At 51.5% G+C, this 12,045-nt stretch overlaps 1 long non-coding RNA gene across 1 annotated transcript; it reads right to left on the reverse strand.

Moving 5' to 3' along the window:
- Positions 1-839: 839 nt before the first annotated feature.
- LOC125328963 lies at positions 840-2,665 on the reverse strand. The gene is made up of 2 exons (XR_007204983.1): positions 2,476-2,665; positions 840-1,124 (listed from the first exon to the last, which is right to left on the reverse strand). It is a non-coding gene; the product is annotated as an uncharacterized LOC125328963 (long non-coding RNA).
- Positions 2,666-12,045: the final 9,380 nt, after the last annotated feature.

Below are 12,045 nucleotides of genomic sequence, written 5' to 3' on the forward strand. Positions count from 1 at the left end.
TGGATTACAGAGCCCATTTCAGGGCAGTTCCAGGTGATAAAATCCATACACACAGGAGCTCAACACCCATTTCATCATCCTTCAGCAGGCAGAAAGCAGCTGGAGCTCTGTGAGCTACTCCTGCCTCAGCATTTGGAGTTCAGCTTCTTCTGGAGCCCAGCTACACCACTGTGGTTACCCTGGCTATTTACAGGTCTCTTGGAAAAGGAGCCTCAGCCAGTTCTGAGTGGCGTAGCCAAAAACACTCCTTCCGAACTAAAAGCCGGGTCCACATCCAATGCATCGCAGGCTGAGTACTCAAAACACATTTTCCTGAGAAAAAGTGGTGGCTCACAGGGGAAAGCAAAGCCAGGAGAAGGGTAGGAAGGTTCTTTACTCCAGATATCCAGCTGGAGTCCTGGCAGCTTCCAGGGATTGGGGGTTTTGCTCAGCTCAGCGCCCAGCTCGGCTCACCGTGCCATGATGTGGGGGCATTTAACAGGGATGGTGGCTTGGGCCCAGGTTGCTCTGCTCTGGAAGAAGAGCTCAGCTGCCTGGGCTGAAGAAGCAGCTGTTGCTGCTGGAGTAGCTGCCAGAGAAGAAGGGAAGTGGGAGGACCACAGACTTCAGATGCTCTAGCCTGGCTCAACTGGGAGCTGCCTATTTTTGCCCGAACTTTCCTGCCCACCCCACAGGAAACCCAACCCTTGTGGATCTACCCCCAGCCCTGCTTCCTGTTGCTGGGCGAGCCAAGGAGCTCGGACTTCTGCGGTGGCTTGGAGTGCCAAAACCATGAATGCCCTCATGCAAATGCTGCAGTAACACAAACCTGAAGTGACAAGCCATTAAGCAGCCTTTAATTCTCAGCGTTGTAAAGCATTTATTAAACTGCTACGCTTGCAAGGCCAGGACAAACAGGGAAGTGGGAATTCGAAATAACTTGGCCATCTCATGGCACCCTCAAGTAGCACGGTCATCAGCTGAACCCCAAATATTTCTCAAGGCAAGGTCACTGTTGTGTCCTGCACTGGACTTGGAAAGGGAAGCCCTAAGGATAAATCCGTTTGCCTGCAGCCCACATTTCGGATGTCTCGGCCCACGTCCTCCACTGCTGGAGCTGCTCTGCTGCCTCTGCCCGGTACTTCCTGGGGAAAAGTGGGAAGAGGGAGGAATGGCAGAGGAGAGATGTTATGGGCTGACTGCAAGCGTTCCCAGTCCCTCAGGAGACAGGGATAGAAGAGCTGGGAATGAAGGAGCGAAGATGAGCTTGGGCAAAGAGGGTTGGAGAGGAAGTGTTGTTTTAATTTTTGTCTTTGTTTTTCACTATCCACATCTATTTTACTCGTAAAATCATGGGGGTTGGAAGGGACCCACCAGGATCATGGATCCAACCCCTGTCCCTGCACAGACCCCCCCACCAATCCCACCCTGGGCATCCCTGGCAGCGCTGTCCAAACGCTCCTGGAGCTCTGGCAGCCTCGGGGCCGTGCCCATTCCCTGGGGAGCCTGGGCAGTGCCTCTGGGGCAAGAACCTTTCCTAAAATCCAGCCTAAACCTCCCCTGGTCACAGAGAGCTGAGACTGGAGCTGCCCCTCGGGAGGAAGCTGAATTCTGCTCTCAGGTCTCCCTTCAGCCTCCTCTTCTCCAGGCTGCACAAATTTTAGCAATAAATTAAATTAATTTCTCCCTAAGGCAAGTCAGTTTTGCCCATGACAGTAACTGATGAATGATCTCCCTGCCTTTATCCTGATCCAGGAGATTTTCCACCTTATTTTTTCCCTCTGTCCTGCCAAGGAGGAGCAGTGAGAGAGCAGCCAGGAGGGCACCTGGCAGCTGCCCAAGGCCAGCTCACCCCCATGTGGAGAGAAAGGGACCTCTGGAACAGAAAACTGCTCTCAGAGGCAGGCCTAATTTGGCTTGGAGTTCGGTTTTTTGGCTGTCCTATCCTCTCCCCACCCCTGGGATCTCATTTCAGGTTAAGGTGAAAGCAATGACAGCTGATTTTTCAAGGCTGGAGACACTCCCTTGACATTTGCACAATGCTTTCACCTGGGAAAGTGCCGGCAGCAAACTGGCTGCCACTTGCAGAGGAGCATCCAGCACTGCCTTCCGCTCACACCAAGAGCAGAGAGGGTGCAGCATGAAGACACTTGCTTGGAAAAGTGCCTTTTTTTTTTTTTTTTTTTTTTTTTTGGATAAAGAACAAGATGCTGTGAGAGCCAGCAGCTGCTGAAACCACCTTGTCAATCTCTTTCAACCTTCCATTTTGTTCTGCCCCGTTTTCTTCTTATAGCCCATCTTTTTAAAAAAAAAACGATTTGGTTTTTTTCTCCCCCGCTTTACTCAAAGAAACCTCAAATCACAAGTACAGCCTGGCTTCTGGAACAGACTCCAGCAACTGTCAGGATTCCCAACACCCTGAGAAGCGTGTGTCACACCCAGCAGAAGGGAAGGAGGACAGGTGGGAAGAGAGCATGACAAGCAGCTGAGCGTTACCCTCTGTGTTCCCAGCATCCCAGGGAGCCTGCAAGAGGTGCCCTCACAGGTTGCAGAGGAGTCTGGGAGCAAGGAATGGGGCTGGGACGTTTCTCCTGAGGCTTCTCAGCTCCCAAGACCTTACAGGAAAGCGGTGAGACCTCACCTCAAGTGTTGCCTCCAGCTCTGGGGTTCCCAGCACAGGAAGGACGTGGAGCTGTTGGAGTGAGTCCAGAGCGTGATCTGAGGGATGGAGCAGCTCTGCCCTGGAGCCAGGCTGGGAGAGCTGGGGGTGCTCACCTGGAGAAGGGAAGAGAACAATCCAGGGAGAGCTCAGAGCCCCTGGCAGGGCCTAAAGGGGCTCCAGGAGAGCTGCAGAGGGACTGGGGACAAGGCATGGAGGGACAGGACCCAGGGAATGGCTTCCCAGTGCCAGAGGGCAGGGCTGGATGGGATATTGGGAATTGGGAATTGTTCCCTGGGAGGGTGGGCAGGCCCTGGCACAGGGTGCCCAGAGCAGCTGGGGCTGCCCCTGGATCCCTGGCAGTGCCCAAGGCCAGGCTGGACACTGGGGCTTGGAGCAGCCTGGGATAGTGGAAGGTGTCCCTGCCCACAGCAGGGGCTGGAACAGGAAGAGCTTTAAGGTCCCTCTCAACCCAAGCCATTCTATGATCTTATGAGAACAAGAAAAATTAATTCCTTGTGCCACAAAATCTTAACCAGTACCATCCCAGAAGTGACCAGTGCACTTGGCTCTTGTACAGCTCTTTTTTCTCCATCTCATGAGGATGAGATCTTAGAGATCTTTGGTTTCAAAGGCTTCCCATCCAACTCAGCTGCAGTCCAGTATTAGGGGCTGGTCTTGCCAACATGACCCTTGGTAGTGTTCCATGCCCTGGAGGCTTCAGCTGGAGGCAAATCTTTGGTTATTTCAGCAAGAGACACCTTTGCAGCAAAGGAAAGGCTGCAAGGTCTGGTTTTCCTGGGGTCCCACAACTCTGCAGCCTCAAGGAGAGCACAGATTACACACAGATCTCGTTTCTGCCTCCTTGTTTTAATCCCCTCCATTTAGAAAAGATTTGGATGGCATAGAAAGGAAGAAAAAACACCCCAAACCCTGACATTTGGATGCCTGCCTCTTGATGTTCAGCCAAAAAGAGGCACAGCTGCAGTGCCACGCTGGCATTTAACCCTCACAGAGCCCAGGCACGCGGAAAAGCCAAATTGCGATGGGTGATGGTTCACAGGAGTCCCAAGGAGGAGTCACCCAACAGCAGGAGTGAGGCAAAGGATGGCTCCTGTGCTTTCCTAAGAGCTCCTTATCTCCTGATGTCAAGGCCTTGCAGGAGGCTGGCCAAACTCACTGGCTCATGGCTTTGTGCTCACCGAACTGCCAAGCACCTGAAAGCCACCTCAGCGTGTCAAGGGTGGTGGCACCCAGCCCAAGGGTGCCACCCAAGCCTTCCAGAGAGCACAGGCTCCACAAAGCACGGTTTTAGTGCTGCTAAGAAGAAGAAAAGAATGAGAAAAAGGACAGACATGCTGAAATACATCGGGTTTTTTTCCCCTTGACCTTTCTCCAAGTCATTCCAGAGCTTGCATCCAGCCCAGCGAGTAACCAGCAGAGTTACAGGGCTAAATTCAGGCCGGCTTCAAAACCCAGCTTTCAGTCCTCTGACAATCAGTTTTGTGGAAGTTTATTGCCCTTGGGGAAATGAACGACCTTGATACAGAGCTGGTTTTCCCTGTGCAGCTCCCTGCAAAGCCAGCTGACTCTATTTAGCAGGAAAAGCAGGAACAGAGCCCGGACTGGTGTTACTCAGAATATCAGCTCGGCTTCCCGGATTCTCGAAGCAGTCACTTGGGGAAAGGGAGAGGTGAAGAAATATAGCATTTCTGTATTGTATGGCTTCTATACATCAATGTCCTCCTAATCAACAACAGCTGAAGGACTGCAGAGTGCAGGGGGAGAAGAAAATCCTGTAGCTGTTAAAGAAATTTTTAGATCTCTGTGTACACACGCATGGATACGTGCACATCCATACTTAGTCTCCAGCCACCCCAGCCAGCTGGCATTAAGTAACCAGGAGACGCTGTAAATCCTGGGAGAGACAGCATCTCCTGGGTGCAGCTTTTGTTCTAATCTTGGTGGTTTATTTCGGAGGGCGTAGCCACGCCAAAAAGGCGTTAGGTGGCCACGCCAGCCACGGGAAGCCAACGCCTGTGTCTGCACTCTGGAGAGAAGAAAGTTCACCTGATGGCTCCAAAGAGGCAGGTTCTTCAAGCTACCTCCCGATGGACAGGCTGGATTGGCACTATTGTGTGCTGCAAACATTTGGGTCTGAGCAACAGGGGTCTGGCAGAATCACAGAACGAGGCGTTTGTCTTTTAAACTGGCAAAGAACCCCCAACCCTCGAGGGCATGGTTATGTCATTCTAAAGGCTGACTCTATTAATCTAACAGCACATGCAACCAGTTCCCACAAGCACTCCCCTCCTTCCAAAACCTTCCGAGGAGTTCGGGGGGGGGGGCGGGGGGGGGGGGGTGTAAACACAGATCGATCTCTTATTTAGACTCCACTGACACAACTATCAGCATGACAGATTAGCTGTTATTTGAATGTCCTGCTTTCCTGAAAGAAGTATCTGCCAGGAAAAAGCAGAATGAGACCTGAACACCCCCCACAACTCCCGCAGGTCACTACTGTCCCCATACAAACAGCCCCTGGAAGCCCAGGAGACCCAAAATTCCTGACACGCCAAAAAAACCTGGGCAGAGCCCAGGTGTTCAGTGGATGGCAGCGAAGGTAAGAGCAAAAGCGGTGTGTAAAATGAGATTCAAATTAAATTCTTTCTATTTGAGCTGCCTGAACAGAGAGAGAGAGCTGTGCAGATGGCAAATCCTGTACCAAATGATGAGTCAACCCTCCAAACAGGGGGGCATATTTTAGACCCCGGGGTGGGGTGGGGGGACAAGAAAGCCGACGTGAGGTTGACTTGAGTGATCTCCTTGCCTCGTGGGAGATGCTGCCCTTGCCCTTGTTCCTCTGCATCACTCACACCCACCCAGCTCCTCTGGGTTTGTGTCTTTGGGATCCAAACAGGAACGCAGCCCCGCGCCGGGCTAATCACACCATTTCATTAATCATTTATCTCATCAATCATTTCGAGCCGTTCCCCTTGGGCCACCCAGCCTTGCCTGCAGCTGCTGAATTTCAGGCTCGTTTCATCTCTAACCTAGTTTCAGAGCTGCCTTGTCTCCCTGCCTTTCATGTCCTCAGCTCGTGTTTCCCTTGCACACTTGGACCGGCTGTCCCTGATCAGCGAAGAGCAGGACGGGGGGTGGGGGAGAGAGGGAAACGAGGGGAAGACAGACTTTTTGTGATGCTTGTTTGCTAAAATCAGTGTCTTGGAACCCAGATGGTGGCTGGCTGGTTTAATTCTCTGCTAGAAGTGGACTCAAAAGAGCAAGTAACCTCCAAGTGGGCAGCACTCCACACTAGCAAGCACCCGCAGGTCCCTTAACCATGGCAAAACCTTCGTGCTCCGTGCCTCCGTGCAGCAGCGTGTCCTGTGGTGACGTTAATTGGGATTAGTGCAAGGGAACCTGGCGTGCAGTTCTGGCCCACGCTGGGCTCAGCCATTCAGAACATCCTTTACCAGCTCTGGAACGAAGCTGTTGCCGTATTTGTTAACACCTTAGGGGCTGGGGAGGTGTGTTGTCAGGACAGCAGGGCCATCCCTGTCTGCTCTCCCAGCAGGGAAGTGGTGAGACGTCCGAGGAAGGCAAAGGCAAAGTGCTCACAAGACTTTCAGCTGAGCCTCTCCTGAGCTCTGCCCACATGTCCTGGGCTGCTAAGGAGTGAATTTACCACTCTTGGCAAATTGCACATATGGGCAAAAATGCATCCCCTTGGGTGAGAGCTGAAAAGCGTCTCTTCCACGTCAACACAGATCTCTCTAGGAGCAAAGGGGAGGCACAAGCACCAGAAGCCTTTGGCCAGCTGGCCCTTGGCTCTGGCAGCTTTGAGGTGAAACCAGCCCCGTTCCTTCCACCACTGCACCCACCGAGGCTGTGCAAAGGGTGGCAGGTCTGGGAATGCTTAGGGTTGGAAGGAAAAACCACTCCCACCAGGTCCCACAGAAGCCTCATCCCTAAATGAACAGCCCTGGCATCAAGTAAAGAAAAAGAGAGAGTTTTAAACCCCGGACTTCATCCTTGCAGTTCCTCTGGTTGCTCAGAGGGGCAGATTCCAAAGATCCCGCTCAGCTCCTGGTTCCTGGGCTTTGGAATCCCCTGCGAGGCCAAGGGCCCTGCAGTATCAGAGCATGGCTGGGAATACAAAACACGGGGAGTCTCCTGCACCAGCAGCACTCACATTCAACCCATGGCAGGCTCCAGCCTCCCAGCACATCCCCGTGGAATTCCAGCCCTCTGCTCCGAGCTGCTCGTCTCCAGCAGAGCCAACACCGCAAATGCCAATCGAAGGCAGGCACGAGCACCACCACGCTGAGGATCTCTGCTCTTGCTCACCGTGGGAGCGGGCAATGTTTTCAAGAAATAGTAAGTTCTCTTTAAAAACAGGGGTTTTTAGGGGAACTGGATTGCTGGCAACTTTCTGCAGAGCTGTTTCGGCCAGGGAGGGATGAGAAGTGCAGAAGTGTCAGGAGACGGCCTGTTGCCCAAGAGCAGATAGCAACCAAAGAGTCATTTCGTGCTGAAATAGTCATAATGAGCAGTCATTTTAAAGACAGATACACAGTCATAGGATCGTGGCAGAAAACCAAGGCCTGTTACTTCAGCTCCAGGCTTTGGTTCCATCCTCTTTCAGTGAAGGAACTGAAATCTGTGCCACTTTCCAAAGAGCACCCAACCACTCCCGTTTGGTCTTTCCTCAGACACCTCCACTTCAACAGGTGTGTTTTCAAACTTTAGCATATAAGCTTTTAGGACAAAAAGCTGTGTTTTGGTTCACTGAACACATTGCAGATGCACAGATCCGCTGCTCCAACCCTTTAAAAGGGGGGGGTGTCTTTCTTGATGCATAAACCTCACGTGTTTGAGTCTCTTTCTCTCTGCTAGGAAAGGTGGTGTGGGGCCTGTTCCAGAAAATTCACCAGCAGGACCTGTGAATGCTTTAAAAGAGCTCAAGAAGCCGGAAAAAACTTTGCACGGACATGTGATTTTTTTTCTTTTTTTTCCAAGAGGATAAGAAGTTGGAAATTAATAAAACACCAGCTTAGAAAACCAAACTACTCGAAGGCTTTTGCAATCGGTTCTAGCATTACCTGTAGTCAGTGCTTCTTCCCCTCAAAACACCCTGGAAGACCATTCCACTAAGCAGGAAAGGTATAAAAATATGCCTTAGCAGCCCCTACATCAGAGACCATCCCAGGGTTTTCTGGTTTGTCTTTTTTATCCACCCTACCTGCTCCCAAAGCCCCTGGCAAGCCTGCCTAACGGAGAGTTCTCACTGTTGAACAAGGCTGCCTCCAGCATTCAAACACAAAAGGAAATGAAAGACCTTTGAAGCACGCACAGAAAAAGTTACTGGGGTTGTGCTGCCCCATCTTTAGGCTGGCAGTTGGACTCGATGATTTCAAAGGCCTTTTCCAACCTGAAAGATTCAACAAGTCTATCCCAGTAACCCACAGGTGTCATGGAGCCCTAGGTTTAAATGTTTCTGGCCCCCATTCTTCTGCACGGGACCTCTTCTTGATGAGATTATGGGGTTTCATTTTCTCTTTAAATCCACAGCCTTCCATTTGGGATGCTGGGGTTTTTTTTTTCCCCTCTCCATTATTCATTCCACATCAGGAGGCTCAGCCAGCAGCATCACCTTCCCACTGCTCAGAAAAAAAATATTCCTTCTCCAAAAGCACATAAGATTCTTTTTAAACTCTCATTAATCAAGGCCCTGTAATCCCTGGGATCCTGCCAGGTTTTGTGGTTTTCCTGGTGGTCTCCTCCTTCAAGGCTCACAGATAAATAATACCCTAAACCAGTTTGGTCTCTGGAGGCCAACATGAAATCCCAATTTCCTTCTTGGGCTACGTTTCTCCCAGCTTAATCTCCCCCTGATTTAATCTCCAGCGAACATCTAGATCACTTCCAGGAGCTTTACTTCCTTGGAAGAGTTAAGACTCGTGTTTTAAGCTCCCCTTGCCAGGTCTAACGCTGGTTTTCCAGCCTGGACTCCTTGTTTGTCACAAAGGACAAGCAGTGCCCACAGACACGTCACCAGCACCCTCTCAGAAGCCTTCGCCACGGGATGATTGCCAAGTGCTGGCGCTCCATTTCCTTCAGAGAATCCCCACTGTGCCATGAGACAGAGGCAACAATTTGTCCTGGGAGAAAGAGCGGGGGGAGAAAACATCGGGATTTTAAAGCCAGCGGGAGGTTTGAAAGGAGCAAACACTGTGGCAGCTGGGAATGTCAGGCAGCAGCGAATTTCCTCCTGGTTGTGAAAGCATTAATTAGCACACCTAATCTTTAGAGCCATCAGGATGCTCTTGCTAAAGTTAAGCAGCTGCAGTGAATGAGCTGAGCTCCTGAGGAAGAGGAGAGGTGGGAGCTGGGAGCAGGTAGAAGACTTCAACTCTAAAATCAAGCCCTCTCCACAAGCAGCATTTATTTCCCTTAGCTTTCCTCTTACCAAAGGCACTGCACAGCCAAGGCAAGGGGTGGCTGGGAATTTTGATTTAAAGCCATTTTATCAGAAAGGATAAGTCTGTCATGCAGGAGAAAGAAAATTCCACTGTCCCACGGAGTAAAAAGCAAAACTGTCTTTGTGCCTGGAGCAGAATTTAAGCTCTGGGCTGCCACAGGCAAAACAAGCACTCCAACCCGGCCAGGATTTTTTGTCTCAGTCACTTCTCCTCTACATCCCCTGTTCTCTTCACCATTTAAACACACCGAGCCTCCTTGCACAAAGGTCATTTTATCACGCAGCTGGCCAGAAATCAGAAGGGGAAAAAGAAAAAAGGGGAATAATTTGAGACCGGAGATGCTGCCTCCCTTTGCATTTATTCAATTCTGACATCTAGTGGGCATCAGCACCACTGGGAAGCAGGAGCAGGAGCGGCCAGCCACGCTCACCGACAGCCCTGGAATGAGCTACTGACCTTTTGTGCCACAGAGGATGTTCTCCACCCTCAGCACGGCTGTGTCGCCCCAGAACCCTCCCAAGGGTCTGTGCTGAACTCGCAGAGGCGCTGCCAACCCCGCGCTCCACGGCAGAGCCGATGGGAAAACACTCAGCTCCTGCTCCCAACAGCTCCCCACTCCGAATCAGGACACGGCTTTGGCAAGAAAGGCCTCTCCTTCATTTCAGGGAGATCATCCAGGGGTCAGTCTGGATGAGCAACCCGAGCTGAGGTTGCTGACAGCAGACCGTATGCCCGGAAATCTCCGCATTCCTCCAGGATGAGCAACAGCCTTCTCTCTAACATGGGCTAGGCTCCATCCAGCTGATCATCTCTGCTCTTTGGGAACTCTTTTAGGGTAGTTCCAGGCAGGACTGAACCCCTCCTGATCGCTGGTAGTTCCACCCACTCCCAGCTAGTCCATGTGAACAGAATTTGCCGTAGGGCTTACCAACACACCAGTACCAGTCCCATGGTGGCACAAACCACACCAGTGCCTGGTGATGATCACAGAATCACAAACTGGGCTGGAAGGGATTGTAAAGACCACCTCAGGGCACCTTCCACTAGCCCAGGTTGCTCCAAGCGCTGTCCAACCTGGCCTGGAACGCTTCGAGGGGTGGGGTGTCCATCACTGAGCATCTGTGCCATGATGCCAAAAAGAGGGTCTGGGAAATGAGATGCTGTGGCACCCTGGAGCCCAAATTCCACAAGTGCTGACTGAAGGCAGAGAAGGGAACTGAGCCCAGTTTTTCCACATCATCACTGTGTGGTGGTGTCCCTCATCCATCCCACACCACGGGAATTCCTGCCCAGACACTGTCAGCATAAAAAGTGTTGGGGTGTACAAAAAAACCCAGAGAAAATGAATGTGAAAGGAGTGATTCTGCCATGGATGCAGGTTTTACTGCTTTTCTCAGAGAGCAAGAAGTCAGCAGTTTCCACCCTTCCCTGGGGACAGACTGCAGTGCTGGAGGTCAGTGCCCCCACCGCTGCGGGCAGCTGCAGTTGCTGCTGCTCATTCCCCAAATTAGCACACAAATCCAAACCCTCACTTCTTGCCTCATCCTACAACTGCTTTGCATTGGAAGGGTGACAACGTTTCACCTTCTGGTGAGGCAACAATGCTCGAACAAAGTCCCTGCATGCAGCAAGCCCCGGTCTCATCCCTGATGGCTTTGCTGTCTCCCTTCCTTTTTTTGCTGCCTCAGAGTTTCTGAAGAGCCTCAAAGTCTGCAAGAGGAGAATTTCTACTCTGCACATTCTTTCCAGGGCAAGTAGTGTCTCTAAGGGTGTGGGGAAAGCTCCCTCCCTGTCCCTGCTGCTGCATAAATCTTCACTCCCCAAGCAAAATCCACCAACAAAACTCATGGTTTGCTTACACAGACTAAACTCTCAGCCAGGGGAGTTGGAAGGGAGCATCCCTAGCAAGGATCATTGGTATGTTGGAGCATCAAGTGCTTGAGTCAGCGATTTGAGACCAGGAAAAGCTCAGGGAAGTAATGTGGACAAAGGAAATATTGCTCCCTGATGCCAGATAAACATCTGCACAGCAGATGCCACATCAGCTCCTAGGTGTGAAGGCATTTGCATGCGTGCAGCAAGGAGCTTAAAGCAATCATTTTGGCTGGGGGGGGGGATGACCAAAAAAAGTGGGTTTTTTTCCTTTTTTTTTGTGTGTGTGTGTGTAGAGAAGAGCACATTTAATTATCACACATCAGCAAAATACAGAGTCGTGGAATATCGTGAGTTGGAGGGGCCCACAAGGATTGTTGAGTCCAACTCCTGGCCCTGAGAACTGCCTGTTGGGAACTGGGAAAAGCAAGAGTGAAACAGGGAAGGGTACAAGCCCAGCTGAAGCTGGTTCCTGTGTCCACCCACCTCATCCCTTCCAGGAAACAAAGGCAGGTCTTCGAGGAACAGGCCAGGAAGGTCCTCTGCTCACCTGGGCCAGTAAGACCTGCATGAGAAGGCCTAAGCCACCACCACTTGAGCTCAGGGGTTTCAGAAAGCACCTGAGTTGTTCCTGTCCAATGAAGAGTCCTGGTTCTACCTAAAACCAGCACAGAGGTGTGAAATCAGCCCTATTGGGAAAGAAGATGCTCAGCAAAAATTGCTCAGCTGCAGCACAGAGACGGATGATGAAGGACTCCGGCACTGTGCGTTCAGAGCAAAGGAATTGTGGAATCCCAGACTGGTTTGGGCTGGAAAGGACCTTAAAGCCCATCTCATCCCACCCCCCTGCCATGGGCAGGGACACCTTCCACTGTCCCAGGCTGCTCCAAGCTCCGTCCAACCTGTCCTTGAAGGGGTGATGTTCCCATCCTGTTCATCCAAGCAAAGCAAAACCAGCATGGAAAAGGAAAACATCCCTTTCTCCCTTAGACCTCCACACCTTATCAGCACCTTCTGCTCCTCCCTGCTACCGGTGAGCATCGAGGGCTC

Source organism: Corvus hawaiiensis, chromosome 7 (assembly GCF_020740725.1).
Source record: "Corvus hawaiiensis isolate bCorHaw1 chromosome 7, bCorHaw1.pri.cur, whole genome shotgun sequence".
In the NCBI taxonomy this organism is placed as follows: Eukaryota; Metazoa; Chordata; class Aves; order Passeriformes; family Corvidae; genus Corvus; species Corvus hawaiiensis.